General features: G+C 38.5%; 1 long non-coding RNA gene across 1 annotated transcript; it reads left to right on the top strand.

The window, feature by feature from the left end:
- Nucleotides 1-7,110: 7,110 nt before the first annotated feature.
- LOC139985888 (uncharacterized) lies at nt 7,111-9,095 on the top strand. The gene is made up of 3 exons (XR_011799518.1): nt 7,111-7,757; nt 8,138-8,423; nt 8,540-9,095. It is a non-coding gene; the product is annotated as an uncharacterized lncRNA (long non-coding RNA).
- The last annotated feature ends 9,962 nt before the right edge of the window (nt 9,096-19,057 follow it).

Below are 19,057 nucleotides of genomic sequence, written 5' to 3'. Positions count from 1 at the left end.
GCTGGAGAGGAGGCCACATTCCTAGACGGCTTACCGATCGGTTATCGCGGCGGCCATCGCTCGTCTTCTCATATCCAAAGGTGGCGGATTTGTTTCTTCCTCTTATCCGACCCTTAAGCAGAGGCTTTCGCGCGGGGGTGGCGGTGGCCGCTGGTTACAAAGGCACCCTAGGGACGCAACAACGGTATCATCTTCAGGGGAACGTAAAGCTACCGAATTTTTGAATCGTTCGAACGTGTCGCTCCGGATTTTTTCCAGGCCGATGGCCACGTCCCATGGATATGAAGCTGTCTCACGTTCTATTGTTTGAAGGCTCGCGCTGCCTTTGAGTCTTTCCTTTGCCTCGTCCGATATGCTAAAAAGACAATGCGATCGAATTAATTGAAGAAGACGCTCGGAGAGAGCGGTTACGTTTCAGGGGCTGAGTAAATGTTTCGTTCTTGTTCCAAATTTCATCGGTACAATCACGATAATCGTTGCCTCGTTGCAAGGCTGATAAAATCTTTAACAATTTTGTATGACACACATAATATATTCATAGAGTTTTGGATGGTAAGCGTGGAAATAGTTTTGTGAATCTCTGTGTGTCTTAAAAATTATCTTCTTGTTAAAGAAGATGTCTTTTCCACGTATCTTTATATCACTTTAACAGTACTTGCGTTATGTAAACGATCGGTAAGAGAGAAGTCAATTCGCGAATATTTATGATGCGACGATTACAACGAATAATAGCGAGACCAATCGAGAGAACGGTCCCCCAAATATCGTGTCCCCTTTTTGCCATTATAGGGAACCACCCATGCATGTGGTATTATCATACAAATATAATCCCTGTACGCCCTTACGCGAAATAATATTTGTCTCGATCGTCGTACGACCAATTATCTTAACTTACGCGATATGTCAACCCCTATATATACGTATCTACATGTGTACACCCTTCTATGCGCATATTGCGTGTGTGTAAAAGAGTTTCACGTACTCTTTACATCCTTCGACGTTGTTGACATAGCAAAATAAATAGCAATGACGACTTTTTCCACAATTATGACTGTATTGTTAAATAAACGAATTAAAGATTCTTTTTACTATCGACTATATAATTAGCATCAAGCTAATACTTAAATCCCAATACTTAACTCTGCCACGTTTCTCAAATTTCCTTCTCGTTTCAATAAATAACAGCAAACCCTTAACGTTTAAACAAAAATGTTATCATAAAATTGAAAGAAGTCATTCTTTCGTATTTTCTCGATCTTACATAAGTGTTTAACAAAAGACAGAGAAAAAAGATATAGAAACACAATTGACAATAGTCAGAAGGATGTGGCATGTTGTTCGAACTTAAGATATTGTTTAGCAAAGAAAATATAGGAAAAGCACGGTTGAAAATGATCGAGGGGTTTTGGTTAAGACGCGAGAATGTACGAGACGCTATAAAACGCAGCTCGAGAACAGAAGGAATCTGTTGGAGAAGGATCATTGAGGGGGCACGTATAGGGAACACGATAACAACAGCGGACCATTCTCGGTTTCCCAACTCTTGGGAAACAGTTGGCTCCCTGATTGGTCATCTGTGTGTGATCGAGCACGTTACACATCGACGTGGAGTCGCACAACGACACGCGTTCTCCGTTTCTCTGTCCACGGGTTCCGCGCGGGCAAACGATCCGTGAAAATCTTCTAAATCAATTTCTGCGCCGGCATTTATCGAGTCGCGTCCCTCAATCTCGCTGGATTTAGGATGAAAACGAATGACCTTCGACGACCAGGATCGATAGACGCTTCTACGCGGATATCAGGCTCGTGCATTTGTCTCGATAGGAGGGAAAACGTCGATCCGAACTCCACTCTATCCTAAAACCCCAACCATCCCCATCGTTCCTTATGCCCTCGTGGTTTAACATCCTTAACCGTAATTTTCTTGATTGCCCCTCTGCGTTATCGCACGACCACGATTGTAACGTCGTAATATTTTACGAATGAAAACCCGATAATGATATCGCCAGGTATTCCATTCTCGTAAGTTGAATTTGGAGTTTGCTAAATTTTCTGTTAGATGAAGAAATGTATTGCATACGTTTAACATGCTTATGGTTGATTGGATTCCTTTATATTTCCTTATGATTTTAGTTATGCTGTTGATCGAATCATCCCTCAGTTAGACATTTCTAAAATCATAGAATTAGAAATTAGTTAATACGATAAATTAACAACTACTTCAAATGTTCAAATCTTTAGATTAAAAACTGTTTAAATAGTTCAAATGGAACAAACTTTTCCCATAATTACGATGGAGTCTCGGTTATCCGAATTCTGTTTAATCGAAGTTTCGTATTATCCGAGGTGCTTTGAACTTTACGATAACTTCATCTTTTTAAAATTTTAATTTTAATTCGTATAGTACGAAAGTGTTAATAGTTAGGCACTTCGTGAAAGCAGCGAATCAAACTTTCAACCGATTAAACAATGAATTACCCCTAAATACGAGCACAATATTACATTAGCAATATATTACATTTTCTATGATCTTATTATACAATTTATGAACGTTAATAAAACTTTCTGTATTATCCGAATTTTCGATTATCCGAGGTAGATCCGGTCCGCATCACGTTGGTTAGTCGAGATTCTGCTATACAAAAGTGTGTACTCTAACCAGTTGGAAGACTTTCTTAAAGTTCCTCGCTATACTTTATCGAGATCTTTCCATACCGTATAAGAACGCTCAAGACAGAGAAAAACCTACTAATAGCCCCATCACCTCGTACGCTCATTCCAGACCCAATGATCCACATCACAGCGAGCGTGGTTTCCTTCGTTTTAAGCGCTGCCAAAAGAACGTCCAATCGAGATTTAATTAAGAATTCTTCAAACTAGACAGCGTACGATGGTTTCGCGCGGCCCGCTCTGATATATCTAAAGTCTAAAGAATCAACGTCGCTGCCAGAAACGTAACATCGAAACAAGACGCGGCGCAGCATAGAATCAAAGAGGAACGACAAGAGGAAGACGTTTGGAGGTTCGCGTTTCGGGCCGGTAGCACGAACAAGGTAGCTTGGTTCGTTCTCGGCATCAGGCAAAGCATTCCTTGTGTCAGAACTTCACGACGATCCACCACTGTTAAAGAGAGAATCAAGCAGACGAGAGAAGGAAAGAAAGGTCAGCGGGATACTTCGATGAGGGGCTACTGGTTTCTCCGCGTGGACCTCTAAAACTTCTCCCGTGATTCGTTCCTTCGTCAAAAAAGTCGCTGCGTGCTCCCGTACGCTCGTAACGCGTCACAGCGTGAGTTTCATCCGCCTCTATCCACCACGTCCGTACGAATTTCAGCGGCATTTCGTCGGGTCCCGTATGAAAATCTAGTATAAGAAGGAAAGAGAGAGAAAGAAGCCGTATGGAACGCGGTAAGGCGACCGACCAGGTCGGTGGAACGATCTGAATTTTAAATCGCAGAACGAGAGACCCCGAAACAACATGGAACCTGCGAACGATCTTCCAGATCGTATTGATCGATTTGATTCGTTGAGAGGGCCTTTGAAGTTACAGGTTTGGTAGAGCGGTGCTGATAGATTGGGAGGTTCGAATTTGTAGCAGAAAATCGATCTTTGATTGTGTGGTGAAATAGCCATATACGATAGTCGCAACTGGAGCGTTGGTATTTTGTGATAAACTAGTTGTTGTCTAGCATTTTGGACGTAATTTTTTGGCACAGCATTTTAGTTGATAGAAGATTAGAGTTACGAAGAACTTTAGTATGTAAATCTAATGTTATCGAAGCGCTACATCATTGGGATCTCTTTTCGTTAAAACTAGAAATCTAACATCACGGTACTTACCAAGAAACAATTTATTGATAAGAAATAAGAGATCATCTCATTTTCCAGCATCGTGAACATGCTCACGACCGTTTTTCGTCAATATGTGGTGTGAATACGGCATAAAAGGCACTGGCTGGCACGCAGAACCCAGTAAGGGAGCAGCTCTTCCCAGCTATACGGTCGCGTCCGTCGAATATGACAACAAGATCGGTCAGACTAGTGACAGGGGTGCGTTCGTACGCGCGTGTGTTGCGTTCGAGGCGCAGGAAGGGCGAAAGACGCGGGGACGAGCCAGCCTCGTGCGAAAGAAAGAGAAAACTGAGCGGACATGGACAGACGGACCACCCCGTTTGCCGGCGATCATGTCCCGATCACGTAAACTAGCCGCCCCCTCATCCATCATGCCTTCGTCGTACATTGTCATGTGTGACCAGATCGATCTCCTTTTTCTTCCTGTACCTTCCTCCTCGTCCTCTTCGTCCTCTTCGTTCGAGACGCACCGGTTTTCCTCTTGCGTGTTCTCCATCTTGTTCCGCCAAAGGCGTCTTTCGCGGGCCCAACCTCTCGTAGCAAATTGGCAGGGAAAAATAAACCGCGAGAACGCTCGAGGCCGACGTAAATGTACCGAACAGGGGTGGTCAAGGTCTCAAGATCCATAATTAGAGTCAATATTTCCAGTTGTTCGTGTTAGTCGTTGTTCGCTTTAGATCGTTTGCACGTTGCTTGGATTAGAGAAAGTTCTTTTGTACGAGTATCATTGGCGAGAGAATATTTGGTTCGTATACAGTAGACTGCAGATGTTTATTAAATGATGATTTGTCATTTGGACTGTCACTCCTTCGGAATAGTTATAATTTCTTCATTTGGGAATCTTCTATTTTTCTACGTGTCGTTCTATCTTTGTACAGGATGAAAAGACCAAACCTATCTAACTGAAATTGATTTGTCTTTGATCATTTTTAATCTCATAATTGTAGAAGTTTCTTGTTAAGGGCCAACCCCCTAAAATCTGTCTGGAGTATCTGTACATTAAAAAAATATAGTAAAACAATTGTACATCTGGATGAATACAGATTTTATTGATAATTGTTACCGATGTGTATAAGTACTAACGATTTAATGATACATTTCGTTCAAGACGAATAATCCACCGAGATAATTTATAATTGTATCATGCACCATGTCCTAGTCTGTTTTAGATTGCACGGTCTGCTCACCCCAAGCTGGACAGTACATAGCTAATTGCTGATTGATCGTTTCTGAATAACGCAATTAATTGAACAAGAATCTTGTTGCTTGTACAAGAACACGAAGAATTAAAACATAACCTGAATTCCTACTTTCTGTTTTTCTTGCTGGCGTGTCCATATTTTTTCATGTGACAACCTCGTTACCCATTATTTAACTCTGAATAATTAAATTTATCCCTCCGAAGCTCTCCTCACAGTCTATAATTTCAAAATATTCTCTGACAATATTATGACACTTTGCAAAGATTAGTAAAATAGTAATAAAATTCAACTTACCAAAGTCACAGATCTAAACTAAACCTGAAAGAAAAACACAGCATACGTAACTTTGTCATCCTAAGTCAATAAAATTTCATTCGTAAAATTAAGATAACTAACAACTACCAACAGAAAGATTTCAAGATATCTGATCCGAACCTGTTTACCAAAAGTTCGACCATAAGTTAAAAATTATTTACACAACTTCAAGAATCTCTTTTAGAAATCTGTAAATCTTGTAGAAAGGATGAACAGAGAGATATAGAGTGGAAGTACCGATGCAGCGGTCGATCACACAAAGGGTGAGAAACGAAGGGCAGAAAACGAATAAAGGAGACTCCCGACTACGGCACGTGCGAGGGCTGCGAACCGCAAAAGAGGCGGCTTATATTATTATAACCGTGGGCAGGTGGGCGAGGCACTCTATTGGCAGTGCTAACGAGGGATCGGTAATTATTACCCACGACTTAACTCTTAGCTGCTCGTGCAAAGACCTTTATTGTAATCGCTCACCCTTCGTCCATTCTTCTTCAAACCCGAATCTAGTTTGCGGGAATCCTATAACATGACTGTGGCTAAGGAATTAATACGCATTTACGGATAGAATTCCGATGCGCTCCTCGTATTTTCACAACTTCTTTCCCAAGTTCTGTACAGATATTAGAAATGGGGATTAAACTTTATTGTTTAAGATAATTGGATACTAATAATTGGGTCTATTAGTACCATCTTTTGGTAAAAATGATCACAAATGGTTCTTCAAAGTCGTTGTGAAGATTTTAGGATTTTGAGATTCGATAAAAATAAACGTTAAGTAATATAGCATGACTTGGTATAATTTTATGATGATAAAGATAATAATGTCTCTTCAGATCTTGTTTAAATGTATGGATAGATATTGTATGGATACATTTATTCCAAGAATATTCCTTGAAAGATGGAATCTACTGTTATTATAATAATAATTTATATAACAGAAGAGAGGAAATAATAAACGTTATTTAGATGTACTTACATAAAAGAATATTTACATTCATGAAGTGTAGAATATTTATATAATTATGGACATACACATATGTGTATTCATAATTAATTATATACGCATGTATATGTACGTCTATTGTTTATTGAGAACGATCATGTAATACTGGATTTCGTAAATGTGTTAAGGTTCGTCGCATGGCAAGTTTGCGAGCAACCGGGTCGAATATAGTATCAGATGATTTTCACGTTTTGATGGAGTTGTTGACCCTTGTAAAGGTATCTGCGTGCCGCCACGATTATACACTTTCAGCGCGTTAGTGTGAATGTACGACTACCTGTCCGGTCAAGGTGGACGATCCATCATCGTGTCAACGGAGCGTTACACTATACGACCAGGAATTTCTAACATTCCCCCTCGTGTACGTATTCGTCCTCTATCGGGTTTGAACGATTTTTTTTTTTTTTTTAAGTGGGCCAGATAAAGAATAGCAAAATAAGAAGGGTGCAATCTTATCGCGAACACGAGGATTAAAGGAAAAAAATAATATAAAATTGAAAGTGAAATCGTAAGAAGCACGAATATCGTTGAAACTTGTTTTATTCGTGCGCAGAAAAACGAAAGATATACGGATGACAAAGAGATAATGAGTCGTGACATGAGTGATGAAAGATGTTGTTGAGATTTCGCATCTACATTATTTTTATTTTTTAAACTAGCGATAATGTAAAGTCAATTACTTTTGACAGATCAAAGAATAATATTCCTAATTAAATATTCATAAAACAAATAACTTAATTCTCAAACTTTACCACGCAAGATTTCCAACGGTAGTTCATTCCACAAACTTACAAATCTCATACAAAGGAAGCACTTCTCAATTTTTGGTTAACGTTGAAACCCAAAAGGATAATCGCTTGTTTGTTACCTCCGCTAAGAACGAGCCTTCTGTTCTTGTTGAAGAGCCAAGTATCTGTCGAATTAACGCAAATCCTTTTTAAATAATAAATCTTCCGTTAAGTGTAATGAATCTGTGAAAAACGAGGACGACTGGGAAGTAGAAGGTGCCAGGATACGAGACGTCTTTTGTAGAGGTTAGGACGACCAGTGGCGATAAGCGGTGCCAGTGGTACAGACGCAGTCGTAAAATAGGCCAAGACTTTAGAACGATACTCGCTGCTTGCTGCTTAGCCTCGTTATTAACCAGGACTTGGATATTTGGATACCCTTAATCTCTTTTCTACGATTCTACCGACTCTAACCTGCCTGACTGAACGTTGACAAATAGTATCAAGTTGCCTACCGCGATGCCAGCGCTATTCTGTAGCCTATCTGATTTTAAAAGACACGCCATCGAAGATGATCCTCCGTTGACAAAAGGTGTCGAGACCGAACCTGGATCGTTGTCCTGAATTTTTCCCGAAATTGCCAGCGCCGTTTTACCGGGTAAGCCGGGCAGGACCATTTTTCTGCTGCTTGTTTGCGTACGTTAGGTTAGACCTCGTAACGACATAAAGGTTTTCTGTGACATGAACGCTTTCATGAAGATAGATTTTTGTATTGTTACGTTCTTCTTCTTTTTTTTTTTTTTTTTTTTGAGAAACATAGATTTGTGTGAAATTTGTTGAGAGAAATAGTAAATATCATATTAATTATTGTATATGAATCGATCAGGAGCATTACTGTTTAATAGTCAATTTTATTCTATAACCGTAGATATTACTATTTACACTTGCAAAGAATTAAAACAATAAATTCATTACACAGACCTTCGATTTGAAGGTTTTCCGCTGAGAAAATTGTAATAAAACCTATTTTAATTTTAGATGCAATTGACACACGTGATAAAATAAATGATTGATCGAGTGCTTGCGTAAATATTGTGAAGGATAATAGAGATATAAGGAAAGAGGAGTTATACAAGGTGTCTCACACAAATACGTGAAAATACCACGTTTTAATGAAACTTGAAACTACAAATATGATTTACCGATATTAATCATTATACTATAACTGCAGCTCGATGCTATGAGGCAAGAGAATAAAATCGTTTAAAACAAGATTCGTATCGACGAAAGTGGAAACCGCGGCAAAGAAACGGTAGAAATCAAGGTAAAAGACGATCACCATTCGCTTTCGTATACTCCCTTCCCCTCATTACTCACAATCAGTCGAACGTCTGCGCGGTTATGCATACGAAATACATAGCTGCGTATATCCTTATCCAGGCCAAGTTCATCAACTGGGAGAAAGAACACTGAACACCTAACAAGACCAAGAAAAAGAACGAAACGCAGAAGGAAAGACAGAAAGAAAAAAACATATACGCACACGGCAGCATCGTCGAGATCCTTCACGAGTCAGTTCGATGAGGAGAACGGCAGAGAAACGATACGCGATGAAGATAGACGAATACAGAGGAATCACGAAGGGAAGAGAGAAAGGAGGAGCCAGTTCAACGAGTTCTAAGGCGGTGGCGGCCTTAAAAAGATGTCGAACGCTTTGATGTTTGCCGCACGTCATCTTGTGCGCTACCTTTGCGCGCTGATCCACGCTACAACCAACGACTAGCGAGGGATTGCCAAAAGATCGCGATCAAGAGGGTAGAATCGCGTGCAGGTACCTTTTAGTCTTCGCAGTTCGCACGAATTCGCATTACCTTGAAGTTCACTCGTATATACTCTTTTTAAAGACTTGCCTTGTCGATGAATAGAATAGAACTCGCGAACATTGTTTGCAAATAGATGCTCGCAAACATTTATATTTCATATATATGTGGTCATGTATTGCACCTTTTGATTTGATCTGTAAGCTTGGGATATTCGATTAACATTTATGTCCATGTCAAACATTTCACAAATTATACAGCTTAAAGAACTAATCTTGGAAAAACTGTTATTAGCCTTTAACATGTTCCAAAAGAAATATAAATATGTTCAACGAGCCTTCAATCGATTTTTTAACATTTACAAAACGCATCTTTTTTAAAAATAATGCCAAATGTCTCGTATCGATAACTATATCAGTGGTTCAATCATCGATATGAACCGTGTTATACGGCTACGTGGAAGATTTCCGCGTGATGCGAGTTCCGCTAAGCGGTATCGCGGCGGTCGATCGATTGCGAGGACATCAATACTCATTAACGTTCGTTGCATCGGCGTTCGGATCGTTCCGGACAAAGATTTCAGTGACTTGCCCGGTAACCATAACGGATGACCACACGGTGAACGTGCAGGTCTACAAGGGTTGCTGACGATGCCAGGATCACTGGTAATACAAATTAAGGCGCCGTAAAGGAAGTTGTCATTGAAAGCTAGGAACCACAAAGAAGCAGTTGGAAAATGGACAAATATCTACGAGGTCATTTTCATGAATAGAACTATCCGAGATGTCGGACTTCTTGTAGCTACATATTTCAATTTCATTGTCCATTCATGGTTGATAGTCGATTTTAAGATTTTTCAAGATATTTCTAAGTTTACTGTCGAAAAGAAGCAAATTGTTACTAACGTACATATTTTTACAACATGAACCATAACTTACATCCTCAGATTCATCCAACAACTATCATTCACTAGTAACTTAATAGCCAATTTCTAACAAAGAAACATTTCTAAATTCCAGGAATACACAACAAAGATACCAACATATGAATTATACAAAACTCAAATAAATCCAAAACACCATACAAGACTTTCCAAATCACAGCTGGAATAACCTGGGCGTGTGCTTTCGAGGACTTTCCACGATCTCGAGAAATGAAGTGCTCATCGATACTGTTCTCCTGACAAATGTGTGCATTGTCGGTGAACAGCGTGCTTCCAACTCTACAATTACACCGTTGCTCGATTATTCGATGTAAAAGGAGAACCAGGATGCTTTCCATCGACGGCAGCCGGTCCGTTCTGGACGAACGGATCGTTGAATGCCGGCAGATCCTTTTTACGCTTCCTCCCTAGAGGATCGGTCGCTTCCTACGATTCGTCATCGGCAAAAACTTCTCTTCTCAATGACCGAACGTCGCTGAATGTGTCTCGAACGACGTATCCATGAACGGGTACACCTGTAGCTACTGACTGCTATTCCCGAAATAATTCGGGCCATAATAATAAGCCTGGAACCAGAACGAACACAAGGACGACGGCCCATTGACTCCGTTTTTCGTGCGAGTGAATAGGAACGAGACGAATTGTGCACACGATGAATCGGCACCATAGCTCTCTCGAGGCTAGTGGCTCCTTGAATGAAGATGTCGTCGCTGTTTCCGCAGAGAAATAACATCGAGTCGATCCTACGATTGTCCATAAATTATATTCTCTACTCCAGTTTGCTATTTCTCCGGCTATTCTTTTCTATTGGTATTTGGGAATTTTTCCGGTTAGTTGTTTACTTACCTGCGCAGCTGAGTGTGATGGCATTTGTTAGTGAATTGTCAAGCGTAAGAGGAGCTCTGCGGTTAGTGATGTTTTATTAGCTGTCTGGCGTTTATAAGGTGATTTTCTGAGTTGAAATTATTTACTTTGTAAGAAATTTAATTTATGTATTATATTGTATAAATTTATTTTAATGTATTTATCTTAAGTAAATCTAGATAATGACAATTATTCATTCAGCTGATGAAAAACGATTACCTTTCATGAATGTATACGTGACTGAACGGCATCGAGGTAGGAATATGCCTTGCAACGTCTTATTTTATTTAAGACAATCCCAACGATTGGAAGAAAGGAGACAACATCGAATAATTGGTTTCTCACATGCTGTGATACATAGCACTTCTAGTCGCAGGGGCAGCAACGTGTAGAGACCTGGCTATTCCAAATTCGAGGTACGGATGTAAAATAATGTATCTGGACCTATGGCAAATAATTCGAGTTAAAGTAACTTTTATTTAATTTTAGCGAAAGGAATTAATTTTAACAAAATTGTTGCCTTATAGAGGTTTTCAAGTTATAAAGATTCGACTATATATACATATGCACGTTATCAAATTTTCAGCTTTGATTCCTTTTCAGCCAGAACGTCGCTAAAATATCCTGGATACACGCAAGTTGGCATAACGAGGAAAAAGTCATAACGTTTAACTCCCCGCGAACAAAACATCCTGTACCCCAATATCGATAACTACCCAATTGTGCAGCCTCTGGAGGTTCGTTTCTGATGTAATCAGGGAATACGCAGGGGGTGCTACTAATTGTAATCGTATAATACAGTCGACCGAGGGGTAACGGGCATCGCAAAGAATTGATTCTGGTTACGTTAATATAATCAGAAATTCAGGACTTGCTCGTCCCTGCCCTTATGAAATATGCACCACGGCAGTTGACAGTATTCGCGTCTTATTTATTTACCGCCCATAGCACGATCGCGGAAAATCAACGACCCGTTTCGAGCGTTTCCTGCACTCTGCACGAAAATATATTTTGGCACGACAGTGGGAAGTTTTTAAGAATCAAAAAAGTATCCATATCTCTGAAATGTTCGTATTTCAGTGCGTACAAGTGTTTATTCGATTATAGATCAATTTAGATATCATGGAATTTTATATGATATTTTTCAAAGTAAATAAAATTAAGTAATTAACAAGTAAATAAATTTTGATTACCGTGATTAATTGGATCCTCTTGCACAGCTATAATACTTGCATAACATTAACAAGTTTCGCAATAAAATAAACGAAGAAACGAATTACACGACTATTCTGTATTATTGTGCAAGAAGCTGATGTTTTTTCAAAAGCTAGCTATCTTTCCAAAAGAATATGGAACATTATGGTAAGAAATCATGAAAGAAAAGACTAATATTAAGCCACGTTTCTAACATTTTGAACAAAGTTTGAATTCAATTTATCCAGCGGAACTCTCATAAATTCCTAACCTATAAACATCTGACGGTAACCTCGCAATATCTAGTGCAACAAATAGCATGAAACGAGAAACGTTCCGCGAGAGAATCGTAACAAAGTGATAAGTAGATGGCGTAATGTCGAAAGAGGGCAGCTTGGCGGCAGTGTATTAAACATCAAAGACAAGAGTGGGAAAGAGAAAGGGAATCTGAATGGTGAGAGGAGGAGGTTGGTAAAAGTGGGCAAGATCGCGCGCGCTTGAAAAGGCATCCATCGGCTTCTCTTTCAGCGGCGCGCATGAAACGAGCGCGCGGTATCGGCGCGGCGATGGAGCGGAGAGAGCGCGTAATCAATCAGTTTCATGGGAGCACGGAGGCCCGGCGCGTTAATGCCTGGTAGAAAACTGAATACACGCGCGGTTACCGCGTTCGCCAGACGAGGATTCGGCCGAGTACAACGCGCAAGATGAATACGGGACCGACTACGAATGCATGCTTGCACCAGCTACCGTTCGTTGGATAGTTGCCTCAATGCCCGATCCCTGCGTGCACGTGTTTCGTATATATATGCGGTGTCTCAGAATTATAGGTCAATTGGATTGGTGATGGTAAGCATTGAAAATATAGGAATATTTTTGTCTAGGGAATATGCAATTGATATTGCTTTACTTTCTTAGGAACACAGCTATACGCGCGTTATGGATACCAGTTGATACGTTTGGTAACGAGCATAACCTGTTTGGAACGAGCAGTTGTTAAGTGTGAAGTAAGAAACGGATTATTGTTTGAAGATATATGAAGAATAAGAATATTCTATTCTTGTATTTTATTACAGTACTTTTCCAAATGTGATGAGAGAATAAAAAGTGGAGTAGTAAGTAGTTAAAAGGTTCCCTGCAATGTTAAAATTGTCAATTCAGGAATATTTGGTATCAAATACAGTATTTTAAATTACAGTTTTGCAGTAAAACTGTAAATTTTACCGCTATTTAAGGAACAAAAAAAGGGAACAGCATACTTTACATATGAAACAATACCATAATTTCCTATTTCAAATTTTACTGAAACATCATGAAAACGATCCATAAAATTATAAAGTGGATTGCTCATTGATAAGTGCTTAAAACCTGCGCTCTTGAAGCTTCGTTATTAAAACTTACAGTCACGTTGTATGTATATATATACATGTACATACGTTTATCAGGCAAAAAATGTTATTTACAACTGCTCCTATCAACCCTGACATAATGGACTAGTAGTTCTGAAACACCCTGTATATATGTACATGGTATGTTACGCCACTGACGAACGCATTGTGCCAGCGTAGCGAGTAAACGAGTCACGCTGCGTCACGTTCTGGCCCACCACCGCAGCAGCAGCAGCCCTTCTCCTTTTGTACGAACACCCCGCCGCTTTTCAGCCCGGCCAGAATTACGTTACGCCGCTTTACTATCGGCCAGTTTATATTCGAGGTTTATGCGGACCTCGGCTAGATACACGTGAATAGCGTTTTAATCGAATCGCGCCGCAGCCACGTAATGATATTTACTCCCTTCCTTTACCGTGCACTCCACGGTATAGAATGGGGAAGACTCCCCCTTTCGCCCTTCCCCCCCCCCTTTTTTGATATGTCTTTGTTTTTTGTCCTCCCTTATTTGTTCTCTGTTCAGTTGTTTGTCCGCAGATTGGAAAATTGAAATCTTTTGGCTAGTTCCTTGGCCTTTGATACCGAATTTTGAATTCTCCAGTTAGATTGGATATAATAGATTTGGTACTTGGTTTTTAGGTACTTGCATACTCGGTTTCTATTGCACGATCGAACTAATGACTTTAATGAAATTTTACAAGTTATAACTTGCATGGTATTTATCATTTGATAAATATTCTTGCGTAAGATTAACGAATCTAGTAATAAAGTTAATGAAATTTTACAAGAATTATATAACGAAAAACTTATAAAACTTCAAAGAAGAAGTCTATAATTTATAACCTATAACTTGTCGGTTTGCTATCCTGGTATGATAGTTACAACAGAAGTTACTTTTAATCTGATCACGCTCGCGACTTCTCACAAATTTTCTATTTTCTAGTTAAATATAAACAAACCATTGTTAATACACGTATTTTTCAAGTTATCACAAATGTATATCAAAAACTCCAAAGATAGTGTGCCAATATACTAACTAATAATAAAAACTCTATATGTTTATCTTTCTTACCTGATTTCAGTAGATAATAACTTTATACGTTTTTCTAACCTCATTTCAGCCACTCAAGACATCAATTCGTTGGCGTGCGAAAAGCGAATCGAATTGCGAGTTCGAGGACGGAGAAGATGAAAACTGTCGAAATATTCGCACATGCCTGCTCATAACTTAATGGAGTTGACAAGTCGTCGACGAGGATGATGGACTGCGCTAGATCCAGGGGATTCCTGCAACCCCAACGCGGGGTTAAAAACGGATTCGCCACGGGCAGCTGCGGCGACGCGACTCCTCTCGCCTTCTAGCTCATTTTCCTCTTCCTTATTTTTCGGGGGAAATCAACTCTCTCGCTTTCTCTCTCGTCCGTGTAATCGGTTTTTCTGTTGTGTCACTTGAACATGGCAGCCTTTGTGCACACGCGTGTTTTACACGAGACCCGTGTCCAGAATTATGCACGGGACGACCCCTCGTCGGAACTTCGAGAAGCGAAAACCACTTTATTATACGCCCGTCGAAATTTTCATTCATACTCGTTTTACTTCGTCATGGTTCCTTAATACCGTTCGATGCTGAAATATAAACGCGAACGTGCGTAACTTATGCGTAATAGGTTCATTGTTTATTCTATAGAATCTTCCTTGAGTGAAAAGTTAGTCAGGTGTTTAATAGATGATAATGCTGATGATAGATAGACTTATATAATTATTTTTCTAACCTTACTTCGATTACTCAAAGCACCAGTATAGTATTGTGAGATAGAAACAAACTATATTAAATTAGTGGAATTACCTTTATGGAATCTGATAAGCGATGGTTCTTACGTGTTCAATTATTTTTTGGTTTGATAAATGATGTCATAACGTGTAATAGTGATATTAAAATATAAAGATGGCTTATATAGATAGCGAACAAAAATTGAACGTGATTTATAATTTTAGGAAGAGGAAATTTGGATCTACAGATCTATATGAAAATAAATTTTGGTAAATTTAACATCCAATGGTAATATATCGTTATCTTAGTTACAGTTGATAAAGTAGAAAATGCGATACAAGTATGCTCACCTGATATACATTTTATTCTAATGGTTATTTTAATGTCATTTCCAACGTTGCCGATGCAGCAAAGAATAAGATTAGAATATCAGTAGCGGTTGGAATTAAAACTAAATTTTATGTATCAAACTATGAATAAAGTAGATGGTATAGATAAATAGAAAGGATAGATAAGGATTATCAAGTATCCATAAGTAGCAGATGTAACAATTATCTTTCTACTAATATTACTAATTTATTAATCTTTCCACTTCGCTATTTTTTATTCTTACTGTTTTTTCTGTGCGAAAGAACTAACTGTTGAATAAAAATTAAACACAGTTTCTAGGGTTAGGTCTGCTACAATTTTGAACTTACTTTCTAAAGTGTCATTACACACCTCTACGTTAACAATTTACACTAACATTTGACGTTACATTATGATCTATATTTCCATTTTTAAATACCAATAAGTATTCAATATAACCATTTTTTTTTCTCCAGAGTCACTTAACCCTTATATATAAGCTTATTGCATATTAACACATTCTTACATTCCATCAACTTGCAAGAAGTTCTACGGAAAAAGCAAAAGAATATGTAACATGTTACGCCACTATACAAGCGTCTTGCATATGTATTATTTAATTATAGAATTCTTCGATCAGTACGTGCTTCGCAAAGACAAGATCCAGTCGAGCCATACTCGATGATAAAAGTAACGTCTAACGCTTGTCTCCAAATTGTATGAGGTAACACCTGTGCGACAAGGTGAAAACGATTAAAAGGTGACATTAATCGAGTTACCTCGTGCAGCGAGTGCCTAATCGATCACAGACTTTCAATTTATTACGAAAGCCACGTCGAGGATTGTCGTCTGCATACATGCGCGTCATTGAACGTTGTAGCGTGAGAAGCACGCTCAAGCGATGATGTTAGAAGACTGCGTTTGTGATAACATTCGATTTCAAGGCCGCGAATGCACTCTCTTACCGATGCTCGCGCAACCGGTTCCTTCGGATTACATCGATAGTCTGGCAAAAGATGCGTCGCTTTCGCGTCACTGTTACTCATAAAGAAAAACGAAATTTCAAGCGCATTCAGAGATGTTCTCGAAATGTTATTAGTCGAAAACCATACGTGAAAAATATGATAAGTCGTATTTTGCAGAAGAGTAATTTTTAAATTCAATATGTCGTTAACCAATACCATACCAAAATTATCTCTCCATTTGATTTTGCGATTAAACAGGTGTCTTTCATTATTCTGAACATTTGGCAAACTATAAATTATTTCAACTACAAACTATATATATTTAACTATAAATCAATTATTAATTCCCGTTAATCGTAGATTGCTATTTATCTCGTGGGTTGTTTGATATTCGCAAACATTTTCTGAAGAAATTATAACCATACTGTGCAAAATTTTCATCACGCAACAATGTCCAAAAAGCGTGAACGAACTGTACATTTATTATCTTAAGCAACAAGAATTGTAAACCAGTACATACGTAAGTGTATACACCAATTTCAATTTTTGCGTTTAAACGTAGACTTTCTTGATACATTCACTGCCAAATTGCTAATGCATTTCGCATAATATATATACATATTAGCATTAAACCGGCCCGGCCTTATTTCACACCGGTTGCTCGGCAAAAGGGCCGAATTCACTTTCACAAAGCCATACGAAGTGAAGTGGAAGACTCCTTTCGAAACGTGGCAACGAAATCCTGTCCCACGCGAGGACATAACCAGATCATTGCCGATTTCGTGGATAAGATACAGTATAGTTAAATTGTTTCCATCAGCAACGCGATCTTCTTTGTTTAAAAGCCTGAAACATGTGTCTGTGAATAACCTGCCTGATGGTGTATCGTGCTGAGACGCGGCTGCTCGTGACTAATGTGACCTTCACCCTTGCCTCGTTTCACCGACTGGTCATTTCTCTTCCAGTGGCCAGCTAACTTCTTGAACTAGCACCGCAGCCAGTCCGGTTGCCAATGTTTAGGTGATGGTATCACGAAAGAAGATTTCTTCGTTGTATCGTTGATACTCTGCGAATCTTTTACCGAATAATTTTTATTATAACGACAAACGAGAGAAGAAACGTCGAATATATTTTTATTTTATTTTATTTATCTTCTTATATATTTTATTTTTTATTGTTATTGAATAATCTGTTCTTTTATACTATTCTACGAAACAGCAAATACTTTCTTGCGGATCTTAAGCGCATTTTTAATTCAGTAATAATGAAACGAAAGAAGAGGAGCAACCTGAGATATTTCTTTGTTAAGTCCTTAATCCTCAAATTTTTTGCTGCATAATTTTTTCTTCTCGAAGCTAATCCAATAACGACGGAACTATAGACGAATAAGAAATATTTCACAAGATAAAATTAATGTAAATATTAGAACACATCGCTAATGTAACAAAGACGAAGAAGAGGAACAATGTGAAATATTTTACTTCGACATGAGATTCCATGCTGGATCTCTAATAGCGTGCAGGTCTCTTGCTAAGCGGTGTTCCTTTTTGTGACTGCTGTTAGGTATGCTGTTAATCTGGTAATACAGCTTTTCAAGTAACGTCTTCGCGGTTATTACTGATTACTATCATATACGAGTGAAAGACAAGATGAAATATTTGATGTTCATATGAGATATAATTTCAGTTTAATGACCGTTTTTCGTTCAATAATTTTTCTTCGATAGTAATTGATGACGCGGTATTACAAGCTTTCGCATCGGTGATTGGTACGTGATGAAATCGCGGAAGAAGAGTAAGATGCAATGTTTCACGTATTTAGCACGTTCTTCGATATACATACACATGTACTTGGCTTGATCGTATATCTTTCGAAATTATCAAAAATTTAAATAAACCGACAATTTCTTGAAATTGAATCGCACAGGAAAAAGAATTAATTGAAGTATTTAATCGAAACTCTATATAGTGATTATATAGTGATTGATCGGATAATAGATATTAGCCTTTGTAATAGACTTTTATATAATCCTTTGATTTCAAACGAACATCTTGAGAACATTATTATATGCAACTTTATATACTATGCTAATAAGTAACCTTGTTTCAAATGATATTTTAATTATGATCTTATAGAATGAATTATGGATTACACTCATATTGAATAAGAATGCTTCATTGAAAATACCACAGTATTTCCGGACAAATTTCAAGAGAAAATTTCGTTTGCTCTATGTTCTCAATTTCTAATTGTACGCGACAAAAGTTGTTCAAAATTGAATTAAACGCGAACTGTAGCAAATTACAATTAATTAATACCCGATCTATTCTCGACGATAGATTTGTGTTGTTTTATATCCTTCGTAAACATAAATTACAACGAATTCAACGTAAAGTCTGGTATATCTTGAAACGCGAAGTATCCCACAAAAGCATAAGATGCTGCACCAAGCTCCAAAGACACAGTGGGAAAAGAGAAACGGAAAAGAGTCTGAGGATCACGTAACGTCGTTATTCAACGTTATTCAACTCGATTAAACGTGTTCCTTTGCACCGAACCACCCAGTTAATTCGCACGATATCCATAGTCATTTCTTTTCCGGCTGGTCGCGGTATCAGAACTTTCACGCTCGAAATGTTGGCTGGCCATTGCGAAATCAGATGATATT

Source organism: Bombus fervidus, chromosome 1, assembly GCF_041682495.2.
Source record: "Bombus fervidus isolate BK054 chromosome 1, iyBomFerv1, whole genome shotgun sequence".
In the NCBI taxonomy this organism is placed as follows: domain Eukaryota; kingdom Metazoa; phylum Arthropoda; class Insecta; order Hymenoptera; family Apidae; genus Bombus; species Bombus fervidus.
Note: the sequence above shows the minus strand (reverse complement) of the source record. Positions and strands in the feature narration are given on the sequence as shown.